Here is a 14,700-nt window from a genome sequence, read left to right as displayed (position 1 = left end):
CCCGCGGCGCCTGCGGCATCGCTCCCTCACTCGCGGTCGAGCGGCCGGGGACCCCGGGACAGGGATGGGGTCCGTGATAAGGCGCGTTCTCCTGAGGGGGCCGGGCGCACCCAGCGCAGGCACCTCCGTCATCAAGGCTGCAGTCACGCACTCCTGGGATGGCGGCCGCGCGGTCTCAGCCACAGGATTAAGGCCATCCTCTGCTCTAGGGTTAATGGGACCATATAAATGCTCCTCAAGGGCTTCACTGATTACAAGGGATGCACAGAGAGGTTCTATCACTAGTGCATATTTTGTTTGATCCCTTATCCCAGATCTTGTGCCAAAACCACCCGTGATTAATTCCAGTAATTCCAGGAGGATTAATATCAAAAAGTAAGTCTCGAGAAATATAAAAGAAATTTTTGAAAAGCCAGTTAAAAAAATGTTCTAGATCTCCCGGAACAAATATTTTGTTGTTCAAGGATTCCTTTAACTTCTAGATACATTTTTTTCTGTGACTCAGAGCCACATTTCCCACGATTCTTCCATAGTCCAGAGACAATATCCAAACCAAGGTGAGAAGAGAGAGCTAGAGTGGTTTTTACTCATGAATTTTCTGTCCTTAGGGATTGGGGATTGTTCTGTTCACAATTCTCCACCATTTGTTACAGTATGGATACTGCAACACACATATCAAACAACAAAGCCCGTGGGAAAGAAATATATATGGTCTGATTCTTGATAGATGTTTCAGAGATGTTTATTTCTCCAGCCGCATGGCCGGGATCTGCTGAGGAACTGAGGCAAGGACCCGAGGGTCCTTGCCTGCAGAGGGGAACACAAAACAACCAGTGGGGAACGAGGCTGACCAGGGGCAGGGAAATCCCGTGTCTGTCCCCAGGACCCCTCTCCCAGGACCACATGGCAGGGGGAGGGCCCCAACAGTCTGAGACCAAGGGACACAGGTTGGGATCTGAGGGCTTTGCCTTATGCCTTGTGTATTAGTGACACAGAGCTCTGTTTCATGACTCAGCTGCTTGGGGGGCTTAAGATGTTGTGGAGAGAATGTTAGAAGGTTGTGTGTGTTATTTTCCTTGTGGCTACCAATTGTTTCAGTAGGCTTACGTATCACAATTCACACCTGGAGAATTCCACCCTGGGGAAGATGGAACATGTTGATCATGAGGTATCCTGTTCAGACACACTGCAATGGATAGTGAGGTGGGATATTTCACATCAACTTCTAAGAAGTTCCAGTCCTACAAAGGGAACAGAGGATTTGTTTGCTGTCTAGGTAGCTCATGGCCACGAGGCCTGCAGCAGGAACAAGACTTTCTCACTTAAACCTTTTTGCAGAAAATGACCTTTTCCACCAGAGGGAGCTGAGACTCTTATTTTCGGGGAGTGTTGACGCTCTGGTGTTTTTACAGCTTCCAATAGTTTCCAACGATTATACCAACTCTAGAATGAGTTTTCATTAGAATGAAAATCTGTACGGTTTTTAACAAGTTACACCCTTGCTGTTGGGTGTATTTAAAACATTTAAATGTCATTCAAACATTTAAAACAGTATTCTAAAACTCATTTAAAACAATCAGAAAGCTGCCTCAGGCTGAAGCTCAGCATGGTGTGTTGTGGGCTCGCTGTTACAGCACAAGCAGAATTTCATGAGTTCAGTATTTTCCACTAACTCTGCTGAATCGTGTTTAAGCATGTGGCTGACAGCCATGGAGCTAAATCCCTGAGCAGGCTCTTTGGAGAGTGAGTTTATCAGGCCTCTAGCTTAAAAAATAGCAACTGGATTTGGAAAGACGAATGTGATCTAATATCCAGTCACTTTTAGAGAGTACATGCAACTCACTTTCTTTACAAAGCAAGTTCTGAGGAACAGATCAATTGGGAAACTTCATTTCACGGTCCTTCTTTGTGCACGCCAGAAAGAGCTGTGTTCTGGCACTTTGAGTGACACCAGTGCAGCAAACATTTCAATTAGTAAAACAAAAACGTGTTACCTCCTATACACATTGTTCTGTCAGAATGACTATACTAAATAAGTGTGTGCACTTCCTTTGAGGCACCTGAAAGTGATTAAAAATCCATTTCAAATTAAGAACAAATGTTCATTTCCTTGCTTGCCCCTGCTGCTCACAGTCATCGCACAGTCCCTGCTGTTGGTCCCAACTGTTCCTAACATGGGAACTAGGTCACAATTTACAAAACTCATTTGCATCATAATATATGAATCTGAAACTCTTGCAGTTCATTCTGTGATCTGATTGAGCCTGTGGTAGAGGCCTAAGGCTATATTTAAATTTCTGGGTTTAATATTATCTGGCAAGTAGGCCTTTATATGAAATTGCGATCCTTACCCACTCTGGAGTATGGTTTATAACAGAATGAAAGGAAATCACTCTTTTTATAAGACTACAACCGTTGCCAGTGCTTGCAGCAGAAAGCTGCATGACTTGCTGCTATTTCTGAGCAGCAATTCCTGAGGACTGTGTGAGACCAGCACAAGCTGGAACCACTAAGGAATTGTTACGTAACTTTTGATATTTGTGTGTAAAGTTCACTCTGTGTCTTGGAGGTTGTGGGTCTCTGTGTCTAGAGAACCCAGGAGTGCTATGTCAAGAGAACCCAGCCAGGGCACTTGAATCAGTGTAACTGCGTAAGTACAGTGCTTTACTCAGACTTAAAATTCTTGCAAAATCTTGATAAACCCAGTGCTGAATTAAAACCAGCCAAGTTGAAACTTTTGTCCTTAAAAGTATTATTTGAATGCCACTGTATCAACATTGCTTTATTATTGGTTAACTGACAGGTCATATTATAGTTTCCATAGCCTAGTCTATGAAAATTTATTTGAAACTTAATCCCAGAAAAATAACTGAATCATTTCCCTTTATGTGGAAAGCTTGTTGCTGTGGATTTTTTTAGTAAGAGACACAAACATTGCATTTAGGGAATAGCACCAAAGGAATGTGAAACACCCAGAGGAAGTTTGTTTTCAGATCTGACTTTCGGAGGTCACTGTCTCAGGGAATGGTCAGTTTTGGAAGGCTTGTGATTGGGCTGTGGCCTAGACACGCTGGATGATTTGTTTGTTTGTAATCATGCTGGTGGTTCTTGGTCAGTCTGTACCACAGTGACAAGTACAGCTTTGAATGCTGCAGAAAATTAAAACTCAGCCTGGTGCCTGCTCCAGCTTCAGGTTTTCCTCCAACTCCTTTGGCAGGCATCTGCAGGATAGGAGAGGTGACCCTGCCTGTGTGTCTGGGTTGGCTCTGTCCTCAGTCTTGCTTTTACTGTTCCTGCATGACCCATGTGCCCCTCTGAGCATTTTCTCATAAGCTGGTGTGAGCCACAGACCGGCTGTGAAAGTGCAGGGTTGTAGGTGGACACTGGCCAGGACAAAGGACAGGAGGAAGCCTGAGCAAGGCTGTAACTGTGCATAAGGGGGTGGTGTGTGATAGGCTGTGTAATACTGAAATATAGACTTGATGCTAGTATTGATTGCAGCTGCTGTGGAAAGCCATGTTTGCTTTCTGGTAGTAATTTGTAGTAACTTGTAGAGTAGATACACTTGTTTGCCAACTCTAACTATACTTGCCTGGATAGTAGTAAACGGTAATGAATAAGAGAAAATAGGTTAATAAATCCTCTGTGTCTTCGTGCACGACAGAGTCAGGCATACTGATAACAGTTGCAATCTTTGCATGCTCACAAGCCAAGTAATCCTTCTGGGTTGTGGCATTAATTGATGTCAGAATTGTGGATCTGTGATAAACAGGTCATGGATACTTGGGAGAAGGCAGTAGAAAAGCAGTGAAAATGGTAAGATACTTGTGGAAAATCCCTCTGTGGAACAGGGATAAGGTGTCTAAGAATTGGTTGAATTTGGAAAGGCTGCAAGCTGAGTTTCAGAGATGACAGGACACTCAAATCCAAAGCAGAGAATGGCAAGGCCCCCTTTGTCGGGCTTCTCACAGAGGTGTCAGCTGTGGGTGCTTTGTTCAGCATTGCTAGGCCGGAACTGGAAGCTTTGCAGCAAGCTAAGGATGCAGAAGTGTGAACAGTTGCCTTTGAATCCCATTGTTTTGTTGCAAACCAATTAGTTAAAAACTAACCTCAGGCGTCTGGGTGTATGGCAGCTGCAGCAAAAGCCTACATGCCTGGTCAGAGCAGGATCATTGAAAATACACATACTGAAAATGGAAAAGGAGGAAGGGGCTTTGATTCTGGCAATGAGTCTTCCTCCCCCTCTTTGTTGCCCAAACTTTATCCAGATAACACAGCCTCCTTGTACCCTGACATTAAAACTTCCCCGGGGCTCCTCCTGGCTCCTTCTGGAGAGGAAGGCTCCCCCCTGCCACCCAGGGTCACAATTATTTCTAGGAATTTTCATGGTGAGCAGCTAAGGGAATTGTCCATGCAGGACAGCAAAAATCCCTATGAGGACTGGGTGGGATGGGTGGTACCTGCTGGGGGCTGGAACAGTGATCCTTTGTCAGGCTGAGGTGGGACAGATATTCCTGAGAGGAAGAATATTTCTCCTAAACACTGATGCAGAGGCCAGGCTGAAAACCTTCTCCCTGTTATCATCGATAATAAATGCTGCTAGAAGAATGCTGGGACTGTGGGGCTGTCTCCCTCCCCCTCCCTCTAGTACTCTTGATGGATTTTCTGGCTGGACAATGAGACTGACTGCTCAGGATGTCCTTAAGGGACAGAGACAACATCCTGGGACATGATGGCTGTGCCAGCAACAGCAGCAGGGGAACTAAAATTCTTGCAAAATGCCGCGTCCAGAGGGACCAAAAAAAGCCTGTCCTTAATGTTATGGCATGAAAGCTGGCACTGAAACACCATAGTGGCCCAAGGGCTGGAAAACTGACAATCCTTGTGGGGAGGCAACAAGGACAGGGAAGCACTCCCAAAAGGAAGGTCAGGTCAGGGTCATCCAGAGGCTTAAGGGAGCTCAGAGCAATAAGAATAAGGGACAAAATGCTTGAAATGCTGAAATTAATTGATCTGACACAAAATGGCCCCCTGCAAACAGGAGCGTGATCTGGAATGGAGACACTTATGGGATCTCCTGCAAGGAACAGGACTCACAGCAGGCTGACTAGAGGAGATGCCCATGTTTATCTTGCAAAGACTGTGGGGTAGGCATGATGGGGTGGCACTAGCAGACTGCAGGCAGGGAAGGAGCCACCTCCCCTCCTCAGGAAGCTGCAGAGCACAATGAGGTCTTGCCTCAGCCTCCTTTTCTCTGAACTAAATAAACCTGGAGTCCTCTGGGTGCATTCAAGGACCTTAACATCCTTCTTAAATTGTGGGGCCCGGCACTCCACACAGTACTGATTCAATTGTATTTAATTCTCATTACTGAAATCCCTTCTTACTAATGCTTGCAACTCAAACTACATAGTTAAACCACCTTTATAACCAACACAGAGATTTCTGCATTCTCATTAACTGCTGTCCCCTGTTCTTTAACAGATAGATAGTCCTCTCAGGGTCCATGGGCTTCCTCCACTCCTCCAGATGTTGTACTAATTTGGCAAGTTGGCATGAAGTGAAACAACATCATGAGCATTTGTCTTTTTTGTAACTGTTACATTATGCACACCATATCTTTTAATTACATTATTGCTTGTTCCTTATTTCAAGGATGGAATAGTGATCACTTTGTTCAATTTATGAATACAATTTCTCAAGCAGGCAACAAATTGGATTGTTGGCATTGTTTATACTACCCGTGATCATTAGAAGCCAAATTTTGAGGCCCAGGACAACCTGTCTCTGAAGCATCTTGGGGTCAACCTAATTTGGCATGCTTTCTCCCCAGTACACCAAATTATCAACAACAACCTTTAAAGCGCATTCATATGTTGAGGCCCCACGGTGCATTATGATGGCCCAGGACACAGATTCAATCTGGGTGAGGAAGACAAGCAACTGTAATTACACAGTGTTACAATCACCCCCAAGCATGGTTTCAGTGTAAATGGGACAGAGCACAAGCTTGTATTGATTCTGGAAACCTCATGGACCTGAAATAATGAATCAGCAATTACAAACAAAGGAGGTTTTAATGGACTCTGGCATCTCACATGGAATGTTAATAACATGGATTGTCAAAAGATACTGTAATCTCACCGGTCCTAATTCTACATGCTGCTGTCTGTAGAGTTGGCTTAGTACTAATGATAATTGGGACATATAAGACCCAAGCAACACAATTGGCTGTATAGATCATAACCTCTTTTGGGCACTCTGATTATAACAAAATTGATTTTTGTTTTTAATCCATGTTTTTCTAATTCATTCTACAAACATGACAATGACTCTGGGTGAAGCTGGTAGCCAACTTTTTAACCCATGTTTTTGTGGCACTAAGAGTACCACCACAGACGATAGACACTTGTACCACAGCACATCTTGCTTCTTAGGCATTTCCATCTCAAGTTCTGACATTTAACTTTAAACGCAACCATTACCCTGTAGGTGATCAGGGCAGAGTGTTTAACCCTGTACTAACAGGTCCATGAGGTTTCCAGAATCAATACAAGCTTGTGTTCTGCCCCATTTACATAATCATTTATTGACTGTGCCAGATGAAAACAGAAGTCAGCAGCACCTACTGGCTGTTCCAAGTGCTGGTATCCTATGCCTGGTTATGTCTCTGTGGTATAAAAAGGACTTACTTTTTACCCTAAATAGAGCCTCTTTCTCTGATGCATCCCAGTGCGCACAAATCTTTGCTCCCCATTGTATTTCCTTGGTGGAGCAGACTCTCACTGGGAATGCCAAGTTGACTCCAGGCTTTGCCATGTGGAGTGAGTTGACCTTGGCTGGGTGCCAGGTGTCCACTGAGCTGCTCTATCGCTCCCCTTCCCAGTGGAACACGGGAGAGAATAAGATGGAAAACACCTCGTAGGTTGAGATAAGGCAGTTTACTAAAGCAAAAGAAGACAAGTGGAAGTTTGTGTGTGCATAAGCAAAGGGAAAAGTCAATCTCTACTTCCCATCTGCAAGCGATGTTCGGACACTTCCCGGGAAGCAGGGCTTCAGCCCGTGTAGTGGTTGCTCCAGAAGGCAAACACTGTAGAGTAATGAATGCACCCCATTCCTCTTCCCCCGCTTAGCTTTTATATCTGAGCTGATGCCATACGGTATGGAATATCCCATTGGTGAATTTGGGTCAGCTGGCCTGGTTGTGTGCCCTCCCAGGATCTTGCCCATTCCCAGCCCCTTGATGGGGACACAAATGTCACAGGAACAGGTCAGCTCAGCAGTAGCCAAAACACTGGTGTGTTATCTACACCTTTCCAGCTCCCACTGCAAAGCACAGCACTGTGAGAGCTGCTAAGGGAAAATGAACTCTATCTCTGTCAGACCCAATGCCTTGTCCACCCCTTATTCCATACCATTTGCATCATACTCAGATCCCACACAATTTATATATCTCCCAACTGTTCCACTGTATTTATTTCTCATTACTGGAATGCCTTCTTGCCCACACATTCAACTTGAGCTACATCCTTAAACCATCTCTATACCAAACATACATTTGCATTAACCACTATCCCCCGTTCTTTCAAAGATAGATATTATTTTCCCATTTCATGGGCTTCCTCCATCCCTCCAGATCCTTGACTTGGGCTCCATTCCATCAGGATGAGTGGTCAGGACAGGAGAAGTAGCACACTTGATTGTTGGGCACCAACACCAGCCTGGCTCGGGTTGTCATTGCATTCTCCTTGCTCCTCGCAAAATTCACTCTTCATCAGTTCATGTCACTCCTGCTACTTTATTTCCTGCAACATACAACTCACACCACAGATTATTTTTCCCCCACGCTTAAATCTCCTTGAGGCACACACCATGTCTCCCCATCCTTCTGCATTCCCCACCACGTACACCCAGGTCCTTGGGCAAAGACAATCCCACAAATGGGCTTGCCTTTTCCCACGGAAGGAGAAATCCACACCAACTTCCCCAGTCACTTCCTTATGTGTAGTGCAGGAACCTTATCTCCTCCCACAGTGTGTAGGGGTTTAGCTTGGGCAGGACCAGGGCGGTTACCAGATCCCCTAGCTGACCAGCCAAGTGGCTTCTGCTAAATTTGCATCCCAGTGCTTCCATGGCCCCATTGCCTTACACTCTTTACATAGTTTTCAGCAGTCTGTGTCACCTTTCAATCTTCCCAGAGGCGTGTGGGTAATAAAGGAATGTGATATATCCACTCAATGCCATGTTTCTTTGCCCAAGAGTTTATGAGGTTATTTTAAAAGTGAGCCCCATTGTCTGATTCAATTCTCTCTGTAGTATCGTGTTGCTACAAAATCTGTCCCTCAAGGCTTGGGATCTCAAGGTGTCCCGAGCAGTGGCAATGGTTTACAGGGGATGTTTCCAGCCAGCCAGCTGTTGCCTCTGCCATGGTGAGGATGTAGCTTTTGCCTTGGTGTGTTCATGGCAATGGCCCAATATAGTCAATTTGCCAGGCCTCACCATACTGGAAACCAGCTACTGCCCTCTCTTCCAAGGAGACTCCACTTGTGTGGCTCGTTTGATTGCAGCACATGCTTCACATTCATGTATAATCTGTGTGGCACCACTTGGCTGCCTTTGACTCCAGCTCATATTGGAGTTCCAACATGTCTGGTACAGCAGCACTCGCAAGTGGTGTGACTTCATTCAGGCCCAGGCAGTCCACTGTCAGCCTCCATTCCCCATGAGACTTTCACACTGGCTATATGGGGATGTTAAAGGGTGAGCAGGTCCTGCTGATCACTCTTTGGGTCTCCAAGGACTAATTAGTTCATGGATGGGGGTTACAGAGTCTCGGCTGGTGCAATACTGCTGCCGGTGCACAGTCCTGGTAGCAATTGGTACTTGCTGGTCTTCAATCTGCAGCAATCCTACAATGAAGGGATCTTCTGAGAGGCCAGGCAGGGTGGATAGCTGTTTGATCTTCTCTGTGTTCACTGTAGCTACACTAAAAGCCCACTGATATCCTTTTGGATCCTTGAAGTACCTACTTGATGCCAAGGATACAAGGGGCCTCTGAGCCAGTCACAGTGGGGTGCTTTTCCCACTTGTCCACTGTTAAGCTCACACACAGAAAACTCCTGGCATCCCCCTGTCACTCCAAAGATCCAGATGGATTCTGCACTCCTGTGCCTTGATGGCATCAGTGTACACTGTGCACCGGTATCTACTAAAGCTTTACACTTCTGTGGATCCAATGTGCCAGGCCATTGAATCCACACAGTCCAGTATACCCGGTCATTCCTTTCCTCCCCCTGGCTGGAGGCAGGGACCTTCTATTCCTGGTCAGAGTATTCACTGTCTGACCTTTGTGATGCCAGATCAGAAGTCCCCTCACCAGGGTGAAAGGAAGTGATTTTAGTTCTTTTATGTCTGGGAAATCGCTGATTGCCTTCTTGTCTCTCTGTGGCAACTACACTGGCAGTCTTTTTGGGTGACCCTTTAACAGCTTTCTTCCCTCTCAGTTCACGGACACGGGCTTCCAGCTTAAAGGTGGGTTCACCGACCCATTTCCTCATGTCCTCCCCCTGGTCACGCAGAAAGAACCAGAGTTCACCCCGGGGCCTGCGCTTGGGGCTTCCCTTCCCTCTGACCGGGGAAGGAGAGGACCGATCTCTTGGGCTGCCCCTAAAAGCTGGGCTGCTGGCTTGTAGGGATGAGGAAGTGCCCAGAGTTTCTTCTACATTTCGGAGCCAGGAGGATGCCATCTCTATGGTTGGTGTATCCATCTGTGGGTGATACAATGATACTAAGCTGCTGGAATATGATGCAGGGGCGCTTTGAACCACCTTCCTCCACATGGCCATGGTGCAAGAGGCATCCTCTGGATCTTCAGGGACCCTGTCACTTTTTAGATCCCTATAGACAATTTCCAGCACTGCTAATTCTCTCAAGTACTGGATACCTTCATCTGCAGTGGTCCACTTCCCTGGGGAGTTCACAAGATCTTCCTTAAATGGGTATCTTGCCCTCACACTTGAAAGGAGCCGTCTCCAGAGGCTGCAAATTGCTCCTTCTTTTCCAATTCCTCTTTCAATTTCCCGATCTTTAGCAAGGGATCCCAGCTGTTGGGCTTCATGACCTTCTAACTGCTGTCTGCCAGCCCCATTGTCCCAGCATCGCAGCAGCCAGGCAGAAATCGGCTCACCTGGCTGGCGGCTGTAATCTTTTCGCAAGTCTCGAAGTTCTGATGAGGTCAGGGACCGAGTAACTTCAGTTTCCTGTTTGATTTGCCTCCCTCCTTTTGATTTCTTTGTTGAAGGATCTGCTTCTTGATCTAGCCCCTCCTTTCCTACTGTTACTTCCCCTTCTTCTTCTTCCTCCCATACTAATGGATGGTAAGGGTGTGTAACTTGCCTTGTCCATTTTTTTGCTTTCACTTCTGGGGCAATTACTGCAGCTGCTGTGGTTTGAGTCCCTGACTCGGCCATAATGTCCTCAAGTGCAGTTTGTGTTCCTGCCTCAGCTACAGTCCTCTGAGAATACTGAACAGTGGCTCGGTAGGCACAGGCCAAGCCCCAGTACAGGGCGAGAAGCTGCTGGTTTTCAGTGGGGTGGGCAAGGCACCCTTCTATCAGTTGATGGGTCAGTTTGTCAGGGTTGATTACCTGTTCAGGTGTAAAGTCCCAGGCAATGGGAGGTGATAACCGCCCTAGGAACCTGCCCAAATCCTTCCATGCACCTTGCCACCCAGGAACCGGATGCCTCAGGGCATCTTTCAATATCTCCTCACCTAAAGTTTGTTTTCTCCTACCCCAGGATGATGCCAGATTCCATGAACTCCATAGCATGCCAACAGTATTAGCTAATACTATTAACAGTGTTAAACGGCTTACATAAGGATGGGCAAAGACCATGGGAGCCTGCATTATAAAAGCATTCACATCCATCACCAGCCCCAGAAGATAGCTCCCCCCACACAACAAGGCCATCAGTGTAAGAGCAAAGCACAGAGCCATTGTTTTTGTTAACATGTTCCCAAACTCAGCAAAATAGAGATAAGCAGTGCAGCTGACAAACTCCGTGTCCTGCACAAGAGCTTGCTACTCTATAACTATGATTTACTTTTTACTACAGCATGCAACATAGATATAGATATACATATATATAACTGCCTTTATCTCACCCCACGTTTGGGTACCAAAAAGGATGGTAGTGTGTTGACCTTAGCTGGGCAGCCGGCGCCCACCAAGCCACTCTATCGCTCCCCTTCCCAGCAGGACACAGGAGAGAATAAGCTGGAAAACAACTCGTAGGTTGAGATAAGGCACTTTACTAAAGCGACAATAAAGACAAGCAAAAGTTCGCACATGCATAAGCAAAGGGAAAAGTTAATCTCTACTTCCCATCAGTGAACGATGTTCAGGCACTTCCCGGGAAGCAGGGCTTCAGCACACATGGTGGTTGCTCCAGAAGGCAAACATTGTAGAGTAATGAATGCCTCCCTCTTCCTCCTCCCTCCCTTAGCTTTCACATCTGAGCTGATGTCACACAGTATGGAATACCTCTTTGGTTAATTTGGGTCAGCTGGCCTGGTTGTGTGCCCTCCCAGGATCTTGCCCATTCCCAGCCCCTTGATGGGGGGGGGAATGTAAGAGGAACAGGTTGGCTCAGCAGTAGCTGAAACAGTGGTGTGTTATCTACACCTTTCCAGCTCCCAATGCAAAGCACAGCGCTGTGAGGGCTGCTAAGGGAAAATGAACTCTATCTCAGTCAGACCCAATGCATTGTTTGAGTGAGATTTCACCCACTGTCAGCTGGCCCCACTTCTGGAATGGGTTTGATGAGCACTTGGTACTAGTAACATTTTATATAACATTTTATATATGTATGTGCACATATACACACACACATATATACACAGTGACATATATATATACACACACATACATATAAGCATGCATATAATCATTTAGGTTGAAAAACACCTTCAGAATCATAGAGTATATATTTTTAGTCTGTGCTGCCATCCAAAAACCCTTGGAACTGAGGGCACAAGAGAAGGGTTGCTGCCTTTCTGAGCACATTGTCTATTGTTCAAATACCTCTAAAGTTAACCGTGACCTCGTCACTCCAAGAAAGAAAGGTTTAGATTAGAATCATAAAAACATAGAATCATTTAGGGTGGAGAAAATCCTTATGGCTATTGAATCCCAGCATTACCCCAGCACTGACAAGTCCCCCACTAAACCACATCCCAAAGTGCTACACCTACTCGCCTTTTAAACACCTCCAGGTTTGTTGACTCCACCACTTCCCTGGGCACCCTGTTCCAATGCTTGACAACCCTTTCAGTGCAGAATTTTTTCCTGATATCCAAGCTAAACCTCCCCTGGTGCAACTTGAAGCCATTTCCTCTTGTCCTAAATAATAATTACTGGTAAGTATTTTTGCTGCTTTACTAGTGGTAATTTTATAGTGACTTGTAAAATTGAAATATAGACTTGCTACTAATATTCAGTACTGCTAATAGTGATTTCTGCTGCTGTTGAAATATATATTTGCTTGAGCTGCTTTTGGCTGGGATAATTTTTTTCACAGCAGCTAGCACAATTGGGATTTTTGCTGGAAACAGTGTTGATAATACAGAGATGTTTTACTTTCAGCTGAGCAGAGCTTACACAGATTCAAGGCCTTTTCTGCTCCTCCCCGCACCCCACCAGCGAGGATGCTGAGGGTGCACAAGGAGTTGGGAGGGGACATAGCCAGGACAGCTGACCCCAACTGACCTCAGGGATATCCCAGAGCAGATGGCATCATGCTCAGCACAGAGAACCAGGGGAAGAAGAAGGAAGGGGGGGTACGGTCGGAGTCATGGCGTTTATCTTCCCAAGTCACCGTTAGGCACGAAGGAGCCCAGTTTTCCAGGGACTGGCTGAACACCTGCCAGCCAGGCTCTGAAGGAATGAACTCCTTGTTTTGCTTTGCTTCCATGCAGCTGTGGCTTTACTTATGGAACTGTGTTTATCTCAACCCACGTTTTCTCAGTTTTTTACTCTTCCGATTCTCTCCCCTATCCCACCATGGCAGAGTGAGAGAGTGGCTGTGTGGGGCTGAGTTGTCAGCTGGGGTTAAACCATGACAGCCTTAGAGTAGTTATTTGTAGCAGAGATATACTTGTTTTGCTAATCATCAGTATGTTTGCCTTGATAGCGGTGACTTGTAGTAAAATGCAATAAAGTAATTTAGGCAATAAAGCCTCCATGTCCTTGTGCATGACAGGGTCCTGCAAACCCATGGTTGCAGGCTTTGCCCATACACAGACTGGGTGATCCCAGGTCGTTTGGACAAGTTTCTGACAGGCTGCATCCAGTGGACACCATCATAAGCTAGCAGGCACGCATAAAGGGACAGGATGAAATAAACTCCTGTGTCTCTGCTGTACTGTTTTGACTTTTGCAGGCTGGCAGTGGAGAGGAGAACAGCAGTCAATTCCAGTTCGTGTGTTCAGATATGGAGGTGGTGCTGGCATACAGCAGCCAGGAGATGCTGCTGGGCTGCACATGCAGTGAGTTACCTCCCTGTGGCATTTCCTGCAGGCAGCTTAGTGATCCTTTTCTCAACACTGTAGCTCCTTGGCTTTCCACTTGGATGGAGAAACACAAGGTTAAATAAGTTCAAGAGTGTGGAGCATTCATCTTCCAGAGCCTGGGCTTTGCCTTCAGCTGTTGAGCACCTTCTTAGTCCACCATAAAGGGCAGTGAGGATGCAGGAGAGCATGCCTCACTCAGGCTTTGTAACAGGGAAGGGTTTCACTGCATCTCCACAATTAACAAAACAAATAATGCTGCTATTGGCCTTGACTTTTCCCAAGGAATGATGTGCTCTCCTCCCCCAGACCAGCAGCACAGGGAAAAGGCACTGGTGAGTGCCAGCAGCCCTGCAGCAGCAACAGCCATCAGCTGTGGCTGGGGAAACAGGAGGAGATGATGTTGCAAGGGCATCCGGATTCCAGCTTGGCTAGACGAGCACTGACGTTTTTCCATCACATTTGACCCGTTGATGCCTTCTGCTGGAGTTTTCATTCAGGAATGCTAGCTGTGGTCAGGCTGCATGTATTTACAGGCACAAATAAACTGCTGCTGACTGAAATACACCACTCCCATGACTGTGCTTGGCACTACCCTTGCAAGGGTAAGGGCAGGTCTGCTTACACAGCAACACAAAGCCTTAGCAGCACTTCCTTACTTTTTTTAAAGATGTATCCCTGGGGAGAAGCTAAATTTGGGGGACTGCTCTGCACTGCCTGGCACAGCACCACAGGCAGCATCAACCCTATTCCCTTCTTTTTGTATACTGGCTTAGCCTTGCCTGTGGCACCCTTCCCTTGCTTACTTGGTCCCACATTGCTCCCTGCCTACTCTGCAGACCAGTCTGCTTTACAGCTGAGTCTCCCAGTGCAGGGGAAGGAGGGCACTTGCAGTCCCATCCCCAAGCCTTTTCTCTGCTTTTTCCACTCTCTCTGCCCAAACCACCCCTTAGCAATGAGTCAAATCTTGGCTCCCTACAACTGCCTGGATTGCCCAGTCTCCCAGCCCTAACCCACTGCTGTGGGAAATGCCACAGCACAAAGGTAATCTGCAAGAGTGCAAGGGAAAGGGTGGCAGGGGGCACTGCCTGTGCCTCTCCTTTCAGAGTGCAGAGGGGTGGATTTGTTTTTAA

Source organism: Corvus cornix, chromosome 7 (genome assembly GCF_000738735.6).
Source record: "Corvus cornix cornix isolate S_Up_H32 chromosome 7, ASM73873v5, whole genome shotgun sequence".
Classification (NCBI taxonomy): domain Eukaryota; kingdom Metazoa; phylum Chordata; class Aves; order Passeriformes; family Corvidae; genus Corvus; species Corvus cornix.
Note: the sequence above shows the minus strand (reverse complement) of the source record.